An 11,419-nucleotide genomic window follows, 5' to 3' on the forward strand; every position below is an offset into this window, starting at 1 on the left:
AAATGGATCATCTACAAAACATTTATGCAAAGCAAAATCTAGTGTACGAGCTTCATCAGCTCCTTTGTTATTCCATGCAGCTCATTCACTAAAGCTCTCTCCTCTCAATTCTTCATAGAATCATGTGCATACAACAATATAAGAACTGATGCTGGTGAAGATAGTATAGATGGAGAGGCTGGAGATACAACTTTAAAACATTTTGCCCACTATCTCTGAGTATCATTTATTTATAATGGAGGCACAAATATTTGGGGACTTCAATTATGTCTTTAAAATCCTTTAATTGATCTCTACTGCTCTATAGTGAATTATTATTTCACTAGTCCTAAAGCCCGTGTACACAGGCCATTTTTTGCAGAACTGCGGTTCCACCCCTTGCTCACTCTCTATCCCCCCTCTCTTTTGCTCTCTCTGCCCCCACTCTTTTGCTCTCTCTTCCCCTCCTCTCTTCTGCTCTCTCCCCCCCTCTATTTTGCTCTTTCTCCCCTCTCTTTTGCTCTCTGTCCCTATCTCTCTCCCCCTCACTCTATTTTGCTCTCTCTCCCCCTCTCTTTTCCTCCCTCTCTTTTGCGGTCTCCTCACTCTCTTTTGCTCTCTCTCTCTTTTTTCTGTCTCTCTCCCTCCCCCTCTCTTTTGCTCTCTCTCCCCATCTCTTTTGCTCTCTCTACCCCCCTCTTTTGCTTTCTCTCTCCCCCCTTTCTTTTGTTCTCTCCCCCCCTCTTTTGCTCTCTCCCTCTCTTTTGATCTCTCTATCCCCCCTCTTTTGCTCTCTCTCTCTCTCCCCCTCTCTTTTGCTGTCTCTCTCCCCCTCTCTTTTGCTTTCTCTTCCCCCTCTCTTTTGATCTCTCTATCCCCCCTATTTTGCTCTCTCTATCCCCCCTCTTTTGCTCTCTCTCTCCCCTTTCTTTTGCTCTCTTTCTCCCCTCTCTTTTGCTGTCTCTCTCCCCCTCTCTTTTGCTCTTTCTCTCCCCCTCTCTTTTGCTCTCTCTCTCCCCTCTCTTATGCTCTCTCCCCTCTCTTTTGCTCTCTCTCTCCCCCCTCTCTTATACTCTCTCTCCCCCTCTCTTTTTCTCTCTCCCCCCCCCCCTCTTTTGCTCTCTCTATCCCCCCTCTCCCTTTTCTTTTGCTCTCTTTCTCCCCTCTCTTTTGCTGTCTCTCTCCCCCTCTCTTTTTCTCTCTCTCTCTCCTTTCTCCCCCTCTCTTTTGCTGTCTCTCTCCCTCTCTTTTGTTCTCTCTATCCCCCCTCTTTTGCTCTTTATATCCCCCCTCTTTTGCTCTCTCTCTATTCCCCCCTCTTTTGCTTTCTCTCTATCCCCCCTCTCTCTCTCCTCTTTTGCGCTCTCCCCCTCTCTTTTGCTCTCTCTCCCCTCTATTTTGCTTGCTCTCTTTCTCCCATTTCTCCCCCCTCTCTTTTGCTGTCTCCCTCCCTTTTGCTCTCTCTATCTCCCCTATTTTGCTCTCTCTCTCTTTCCCCTTTATTTTGCTCTCCCTCCCCCTCTCTTTTGCTGTCTCTCTCAGTCTCTCTCCCCTATATTGCTCTCTTTCTATCCCCCCTCTTTTGCTTTCCCTCTATCCCCCCTCTCTCTCCCCTCTTTTGCGCTCCCCCCCTCTCTTTTGCTCTCTCTCCCCTCTCTTTTGCTCTCTCTCTCTCTACCCTTTCTCACCCCTCTCTTTTGCTGTCTCCCTCTCTTTTGCTCTCTCTATCTATTGGATTATCTTCATTCTCTAGCTATCCTATTTTGCTTTCTCTCTATCCTCCCTATTTTTCTCTCTCTCTATCCCCCTCTTTTGAGCTTTCTCTCTCCCGTCTGCACGGCCCGCCTACGTCACACCCGGCCCCACCACGCCCGCCCCCCGTCACGTCCGTTCCCATCCCCATCACGCACGGTCGGCCCAGGCCCAGATGCCAGGTCAGTGTGTTGAAGGCCAGGTGTGTTTGTCCTTGCGCTTTCTCTATTGCGCATTACAGCTTCGGACAAACACACTTGGCCTTTTATATTATAGGATGTTTCTTACAAAAATTTTATTTTGCAGCACAATTATAGTGAGTAGATATCACCCAAAGATGACAATATGCAGTAACTTTTAAAAATGGCTTGAAAACATACAATCTATGTAAGATTGAATAGATGTTTATCAAATATATCTATGATAGCTTATATTAGGTATTACTCTATATCATGTAGCTATTCTCCCGAATAATATGTAACTCCGATATAAATATTTCTATCTTTCAGTACTCACATCTGAGGGGCCTGATCTATTTAAGCCAATTTTTCCCATATGGACATGGAATACTAGACCCTGGGAAAGAAGATGTTGTCATAATTCAGAAGTACATAAGGCATCTCTATGTATAGTTTAGAAAAGATGAAATAGGACTGTGTTGGCAAAGGTGCAAGTACTTTGGCTTCTTGTGTCATCCCATTTTTTTTAGAATCCTGTAGCTCAAAGGAAAAGGTATAAAAGGTGTAAACTGGAAGATAATCCTATATCTGTGCCTCTTAGTTTTGCCGATTGTGTGGAATTTTTAAGAATCTCTCCAGGTTTTGTTTTCTAGACATGGGATGCCAAAATTAGGAAACAATATGTTGTCACAATACAGAAGTGCATACAACGTCTCTTTGTATAACTTTGAAAAGATGAAATAAGAAAGTTTTGGCCAAGGTGCAATTACTGCAGCCTTGTGTCATCCCAATGTTTTCAGAATCTTAAGTTCAAAGGAAGAGAAAGAAAGATGTTACTCAGAGGATAACCCCATTTGTGTCTCCTAGGTTTGCTTTTTTGTAGGTCATGTAGAGCATTTTTTAAGAATTTCTCCAGTCTTTTTTCTTTCTGTACCCATCACATGTCTATTTTACTACAAATTTATTATTGAGAACTTCTTTGTCCAGATTCCATTCTCCTTTAGGATGTTCTGTTTTAGTTAGGCAGGACCTGTTTTGCTTTCACTGCAAGTTACTAATTCCTTTAGGATTCTAATGCATGATATTGGATTATCTTCATTCTATACACACAATTGTGTTTCCAGGTGTTTGGACTATTTTAATGCATGACAACTGTTTGTCAGTTTCAGGACATTTGCTTGGAGAGCTAACTTATGATGGCTTTAAAACCATTAAATGGACATGAAACTCCAATTTTGTCTCTCATGAATCAGATAGAGCATACAATTTTATACAACTTTCTAATTTACTTCTATTATCAAATTTTCTTCGGTCTCTTGGTATCTTTTGTTGAAATGCAGGGAAATAGGCTCAGGAGTGTGTACGTGCCGGGAGAACGATATGGCAGCAGTTTTGAAAGAATGTTATACATTAGCAAGAGCACTATATGTAGTGATCTAGACACCTACCCAGGTATCGCTTCAGAATAGAATACCATCACCTAGATTACGAGTTTTGCGCCAAACAGGGTGCCAAAATAACGTCAAAAAATTGCATTATTGCACTCAGCATAGCGCTGCCATTACGAGTTACTGAAAAGCCTCCTTGTGCTGTGTGGTATGGTGCGTTAAGCTCCATAATGCACAAAAGCCAAGGCCTGAGTTTACGTGCTCATGTACGCTTTCCCCCATAGACATTAATGGTGATAGAGTGTTAGAAAAAGAACACCTGCGATCGCGGAATGGAGATCGCCGTAACGCAACCCTATTGATGTCTATGGAGTAAAGAAAGTTACGTTTAAACACTCTAACATAAACCCCTGGTCTAAACACCCCTAATCCGCCCCCCCAACATCGCTGACAACTAAATAAAGTGATTAACCCCTAATCCGCCGCTCCCTGACATCGCCAACACAAATAAAAGTTATTAACCCCTAATCCGCCACCCGACATCGCCGACACCTAAATAAACCTATTACCCCTAAGCCCCCAGCCCCCCAAATCGCAAAACACAATATAATAAATTATTTTCCTCTAAACCTCCAGCCCTCCACATCGCAACCAATAAACTAAACCTATTAACCTCTAAACCTCCAGCCCCCCACATTGTAACTACTAAACTAAACCTATTAACCCATAAACCGCCAGCCCCCCACATTGCAAAACACTAAATTAAACTATTAACCCTTAAACCTAACACCCCCCTAACTAAAATATAACTATCTTAAAATAAATAAAAACTTACCTGTGAAATAAAAAAAACAACTAAGTTTAAACTATACATTTACCTAACATAACTATTCTAATAAAATAAAAAAACTGCCAATTATAAAATCTAAATTACAAATTTAAAAAAATAACACTACGATTTTTTTAAAAAAAATCTAACATTACAAAAAATCATAAACACTAAATTACGAAAAATAAAAAACTTTAAGATAACAAAAAATTATAAACGAAATTATCAAAAATAAAAACAATTACACCTAATCTAACCTATACAAATAAAAAAGCCCCCACAAAATAAAAACACCCCCTAACCTACAATAAACTACCAATAGCCCTTATCGGCGGGAAGTCTTCATCCAGACAGCGACACCTTTATCCATCTTGGGGACGTCTTCTATCTTCATCCTGGTGGCGCCGAGCGGAGCTATCCTGAAGGGTGATGACATCCTGCGCGGAACGTCCTCTTCATAGGTCACTGCCGTACACTGAAGTTGAATGCAAGGTACCGGTTCAAATCAGCCTATAGGATTTCAGTAGCTCTCATCCTGTTGGCTGTTTTGAGCAGCCAATAGGATTTCAGAAGCTCTCATCCTATTGGCTGATTTGAATTTAAAGAATCAAATCAGCCAATAGGAATGCAAGGTACGCTATTTTGAAACAGGTACCTTGCATTCAACTTCAGTGTACGGGGGTAACCATATGAAGAGGACGCTCAGCGCAGGATTTCATCACCCTCCAGGATAGCATTGCGCCGCCGGGATAAAGATAGAAGACGTCTCCGAAATGGATGAAGGTGTCGCCACTTGGATGAAGACTTCTCACCACCTGGATGAAGATGGATGTCCGGACTTCAGGAGCCCTTTTCAAGGGCAGTAAAAGAGCTGAATGCCCTTTTAAGGGCAATGTCCATACAAATGCCCCTCTAGGGGCAATGGGTAGCTTAGTTTTTTTTTAGACTTAGGTTTTTTTATTTTGGAGGGTTGATTGGATGGGGGGTTACTTTTGGGGGGACTTACTCATTTTTTAAGGTAAAAGAGCTGTTTAACTTAGGGCAATGCCCTACAAAAGGCCCTGTTAAGGGCTGTTGGTAGTTTATTGTAGGTTAGGGGGTGTGTTTTTTTTGAGGGGTGCTTTTTTATATTTATAGGGCTATTAGATTAGGTGTAATTGTTTTTATTTTTGATAATTTTGTTTATTATTTTTTGTAATCCTAGAGTTTTTTATTTTTCGTAATTTAGTGTTTGTTATTTTTTGTAATGTTACATTTTTTTTGTAGTGTTAGTTTTTTTTAAATGTAAATTTAGGTTTTTAATTGGTAGTTTTTTATTTATTAGAATAGTTATGTTAGGTTAATTTATAGTTTAAACTTAGTTTTTTTTTTATTTCACAGGTAAGTTTATTTTTTTTAAAGATAGTTATATTGTAATTTTAATTTAAAGTTAGGGGGTGTTAGGTTTAGGGGTTAATAGTTTAATTTTCGCCTAGATTTAGAGTTCTGCGTTAGCCGTCCAAACCAGCGTTAGGGGGTCCTAACGCTGGTTTTGGCCGCCCGCTGGTATTTAGAGTCAGTCAGGAAAGGGTCTAACGCTCACTTTCCAGCCGAGACTTTACCATACCGCAGATCCCCTTACGTCAATTGCGTATCCTATCTCTTCAATGGGATCTTTCTAATGCCGGTATTTAGAGTCTTGGCTGAAGTGAGCGTTAGAACTCTAATGACAAGACTCCAGCCGCAGAAAAAAGTCAGGAGTTAAGAGCTTTCTGGGCTAACGCCGGTTCATAAAGCTCTTAACTACTGTGCTCTAAAATACACTAACACCCATAAACTACCTATGTACCCCTAAACTGAGGTCCCCCCACATCGCCGCCACTCTAATAACATTTTTTAACCCCTAATCTGCTGACCGCACACCGCCGCAACCTACATTATCCCTATGTACCCCTAATCTGCTACCCCTAACATCGCCGACCCCTATATTATATTTATTAACCCCTAATCTGCCCCCCCAACGTTGCCGCTACCTACCTACACTTATTAACCCCTAATCTGCCGACCGGACCTCGCCGCTACTATAATAAATGTATTAACCCCTAAAGCTAAGTCTAACCCTAACCCTAACACCCCCCTAAGTTAAATATAATTTTTATCTAACGAAATAAATGATTTCTTATTAAATAAATTAATCCTATTTAAAGCTAAATACTTACCTGTAAAATAAACCCTAAAATAGCTACAATATAACAAATAATTATATTGTAGCTATTTTAGGATTTATATTTATTTTACAGGCAACTTTGTATTTATTTTAACTAGGTACAATAGCTATTAAATAGTTATTTACTATTTAATAGCTACCTAGTTAAAATAATTACAAACTTACCTGTAAAATAAATCCTAAACTAAGTTACAATTAAACCTAACACTACACTATCAATAAATTAATTAAATAAACTACCTACAATCATCTACAATTAAATCAACTAAACTAAAATACAAAAAAAAAACACTAAATTACAAAAAATAAAAAAAGATTACAAGAATTTTAAACTAATTACACCTACTCTAAGCCCCCTAAAAAAATAACAAAGCCCCCCAAAATAAAAAAATGCCCTACCCTATTCTAAAATAAAAAGTTTACAGCTCTTTTACCTTTTGCGTGGCATGCCCCAAAGAATTCTGCTCTTTTGCCTCTAAAAAAAACCCATACAATACCCCCCCAACATTACAACCCACCACCCACATACCCCTAATCTAACCCAAACCCCCCTTAAAAAACCTAAAACTAAGCCCCTGAAGATCTCCCTACCTTATCTTCACCACGCTGGATATCACCGATCCGTCCAGAAGAGGCTCCGAAGTCTTCATCCTATCCGGCAAGAAGAGGTCCAGAAGAGGCTCCGAAGTCTTCCTCCTATCCGACAAGAAGAGGACATCCGGACCGGCAAACATCTTCATCCAAGAGGCATCTTCTATCTTCATCCTTCCGACGAGGAGCAGCTCCATCTTCAAGACCTCCGGTGCGGAACATCCTCTTCTCCCGATGACTAGACGATGAATGAAGGTTCCTTTAAGGGACGTCATCCAAGATGGCGTCCCTCGAATTTCCGATTGGCTGATAGGTATCTATTAAGGTAGATTCAAGTTCAATCGGATTGGCTGATCCAATCAGCCAATCAGATTGAGCTTGCATTCTATTGGCTGTTCCGATCAGCCAATAGAATGCAAGCTCAATCTGATCAGCCAATCGGAATTCGAGGGACGCCATCTTGGATGACGTCCCTTAAATGAACCTTCATTCATCGTCTAGTCGTCGGGAGAAGAGGATGTTCCGCGCCGGAGGTCTTGAAGATGGAGCCGCTCCTCGTCGGATGGATGAAGATAGAAGATGCCGCTTGGATGAAGATGTTTGCCGGTCCGGATGTCCTCTTCTTGCCGGATAGGAGGAAGACTTTGGAGCCTCTTCTGGACGGATCGGTGATACCCGGCATGGTGAAGATAAGGTAGGGAGATCTTCAGGGGCTTAGTGTTAGGATTTTTAAGGGGGGTTTGGGTTAGATTAGGGGTATGTGGGTGGTGGGTTGTAATGTTGCGGGGGTGGGGGAAATTGTATGTTTTTTTTACAGGCAAAAGAGCAGAATTCTTTGGGGCATGCCCCGCAAAAGGCCCTTTTAAGGGCTGGTAAGGTAAAAGAGCTGTACACTTTTTATTTTAGAATAGGGTAGGGCATTTTTTTTATTTTGGGGGGCTTTGTTATTTTTTAGGGGGCTTAGAGGTGTAATTAATTTAAAATTCATGTAATCTTTTTTTTTTTGTAATTTAGTGTTTTTTTTTTTAATTTAGTGTTGTTTATTTTTGTAATTTAGTTTAGTTGATTTAATTGTAGATAATTGTAGGTAGTTTATTTAATTAATTTATTGATAGTGTAGTGTTAGGTTTAATTCTAACTTAGGTTAGGATTTATTTTACATGTAATTTTGTAATTATTTTAACTAGGTAGCTATTAAATAGTTATTAACTATTTAATAGCTATTGTACCTAGTTAAAATAAATACAAAGTTGCCTGTAAAATAAATATAAATCCTAAAATAGCTACAATATAATTATTAGTTATATTGTAGCTATTTTAGGGTTTATTTTACAGGTAAGTATTTAGCTTTAAATAGGATTAATTTATTTAATAAGAAATAATTTATTTCGTTAGATAAAAATTATATTTAACTTAGGGGGTGTTAGGGTTAGGGTTAGACTTAGCTTTAGGGGTTAATACATTTATTATAGTAGCGGCGAGGTCCGGTCAGCAGATTAGGGGTTAATACTTGAAGTTAGGTGTCGGCGATGTTAGGGAGGGCAGATTAGGGGTTAATACTATTTATTATAGGGTTTTTGAGGCGGGAGTGCGGCGATTTAGGGGTTAATACATTTATTATAGTGGCGGCGAGGTCCGGTCGGCAGATTAGGGGTTAATAAGTGTAGGTAGCGGCGACGTTGGGGGGCAGATTAGGGGTTAATAAATATAATATAGGGGTCGGCGGTGTTAGGGGCAGCAGATTAGGGGTACATAGGTATAATGTAGGTTGCGGTGGTGTACGGAGTGGCAGATTAGGGGTTAATAATAAAATGCAAGGGTCAGCGATAGCGGGGGCGGCAGATTAGGGGTTAATAACTGTAAGGTTAGGGGTGTTTAGACTCGGGGTTCATATTAGGGTGTAAGGTGCAGACTTAAGAAGTGTTTCCCCATAGGAAACAATGGGGCTGCGTTAGGAGCTGAACGCTGTTTTTTTGCAGGTGTTTTTTTTCAGCTCAAACTGCCCCATTGTTTCCTATGGGGGAATCGTGCACAAGCACGTTTTTTAAGATAGCCGCGTCCGTAAGCAACGCTGGTATTTAGAGTTGCAGTAAATATGCCTGTACGCTCCGTTTTTGGAGCCTAACGCAGCCCTTCAGAGAACTCTAAATACCAGCGTTGTTTAAAAGGTGCAGGGGAAGAAAAGCATGTGTAGCTAACGCACCCCTTCTAACGTAAAACTCTAAATCTAGGTGTCTGTGTTTTGTGATGTAGGGGGCCCAGTTGTTTAGGGGTTAATAGGTTTAGTTTAGTAGTTACGATGTGGGGGGCTCGAGGTTTAGGGGTTAATACTTTATTATAGTGTTGGCGATGTGGGGGCCCGGCAGTTTAGGGGTTAATAGGTTTATTTAGGTGTCGGCGATGTTGGGGAGCGGCTGATTAGGGGTTAATAACTTTTATTAGTTTTGCCGATGTCGGGGAGCAGCGGATTAGGGGTTAATAGGTTTATATAGTGTTGGGGCGGCGGATTAGGGGTTCATAGGTTTATATAGTGTCGGGGGGGGGGGCGGATTAGGGGTTAATAGGTTTATTTAATAGTCGCGATGTGGGTGGGCTGAAGATTAGGGGTTAATAAATTTAATATAGTATTTGTGATGCGGGAGGGTGGCGGTTTAGGGGTTAATAGGTAGTTTAAGGGTGTTAGTTTACTTTGTAACAGTTTAGTTATGTGTTTTGTGAAACATTTTTGTTACACAAAATCCATAATTACTGCTCTCAGATGGCGGTATGGATCGTGTCGGTATAGGCTGTAACGCAAGCTTTTTACTTGGACCGCACAACCTGTAATACAGGCGCTATGAAAATCCTGCACTCAAACGTAATTTTTTTGAGTGCGGAATGGACATTGCGTTACAGGCTAAAATGCTTGTGGTATAGCTTTACCGCCGCAACTCGTAATATGCGTTTACAGTCATTCCAAGCGCAATGGCCAATTTTTCAGCAGTATAGCCGTTTCACAAAACTCGTAATCTAGCTGCATGAGAATGATGAAAATTTGTTAAAAGAAGTAAATTGGAAACTTTTTAAAAACTGTTTGCTGTTTGTCTGAATTACAAAAGAAACGTTTTTGGTTTTCATATAACCAAAATGGTTTGTCCAGGAGATACAGTTTTTATGATGGAGATCTTCAATAATCATTGTAACTGACACTTGACAAATCTGACCCTGGAATTTCAGGCTGAACATAACCGATTTTCCAAACACACACAAAGTACACTTGATCTCATATATAGTGCAAACAATCTAGAAGGATTAGCAATTAGCAGCAACCGTCCGAAAATAGTTAACCATTCATCATTAGAGTTTGCTTTATTTTTTTTAAAACATCTTGGTTACACTTTAAAAAAAAAATAATAATAATCAAACACTGATGGGTCTAGAACTCAGACACCAACATAAATTATAATGAGGCTAAAATGCATATCTGTGAACAGAGCATATAAGTATGCTCCTATCTATGGATATAGAAACCAACATTGCTATAGCTGTACAACCTCCATTTTTTTCAAGTTGATTTAGCTATTTTATTTTTCATAATTAAATAACTGTCAGTTTAATGTAGGAACTCTATAACCTGAAAGCTAAACCTAGGTAGGCTCAAAATGATTTCTAAACCATTGAAGATCACCTCTTATCTCAGCGCATTTTTGACAGTTTTTCACAATTAGACTGTGCTAGTTCATGTGTGTCACACAGCTAACATTGTGCTCACTTCCATGGAGTTATTTAGGAATCAGCACTGATTGGCTAAAATGCATGTCTGTCAAAAGCACTGAGATAAGGGGGCAGTCTGCAGAGGCTTAGATACAAGGTAATCACAGAGGTAAAAAGAGTATTAATATAACAGTTTTAGTTATGCAAAACTGGGGAATGGGTAATAAAGGGATTATCTATCTTTAAAAACAATAACATTTTTGAAGTAGACTGTCACTTTAAAGCTAGCTTCAACAGCAAATATACTGTAATTATACATACCTAAATGGAAAGTCCAGGGAAGTTTTAAGATTGGTACATATAACCAGTTTCCTTATTTAGATCTGAATCTCAGATTTTTACATAAGACTGTGATTCGGTATTTACATTGTCATTAACAACAAGCTGAGCATGGCATGTCTCTGAGGACCCCTACTGACTTCCATGGAACAGCATGAGCAGGCTCCTGTTATAGTCTATGGGACCAACAAAGTTGCATTAGATTGGCTGTACTGACACCTTTTTTATTGGACAAATAAATCAAAACATAATAAAAGAGAGGTTGGTGGAAAAGAGGTCCTCAACAGAGGTGCAAGGCTTTTTTTTTACTGATATAGGACTTTTTTTTTAACTGTTTGAATGGATTATGCTAACATTCAAGCAATGTATGTAGGAATAAATTGTCTCCAGACACACCTAACAACCTCAAAACATACTCCGTCTGCAACTATTATTACTTAACACCTTGCACTAGGTCCTCATT

The sequence above is a fragment of the Bombina bombina genome, chromosome 6 (genome assembly GCF_027579735.1).
Source record: "Bombina bombina isolate aBomBom1 chromosome 6, aBomBom1.pri, whole genome shotgun sequence".
Taxonomy (NCBI): domain Eukaryota; kingdom Metazoa; phylum Chordata; class Amphibia; order Anura; family Bombinatoridae; genus Bombina; species Bombina bombina.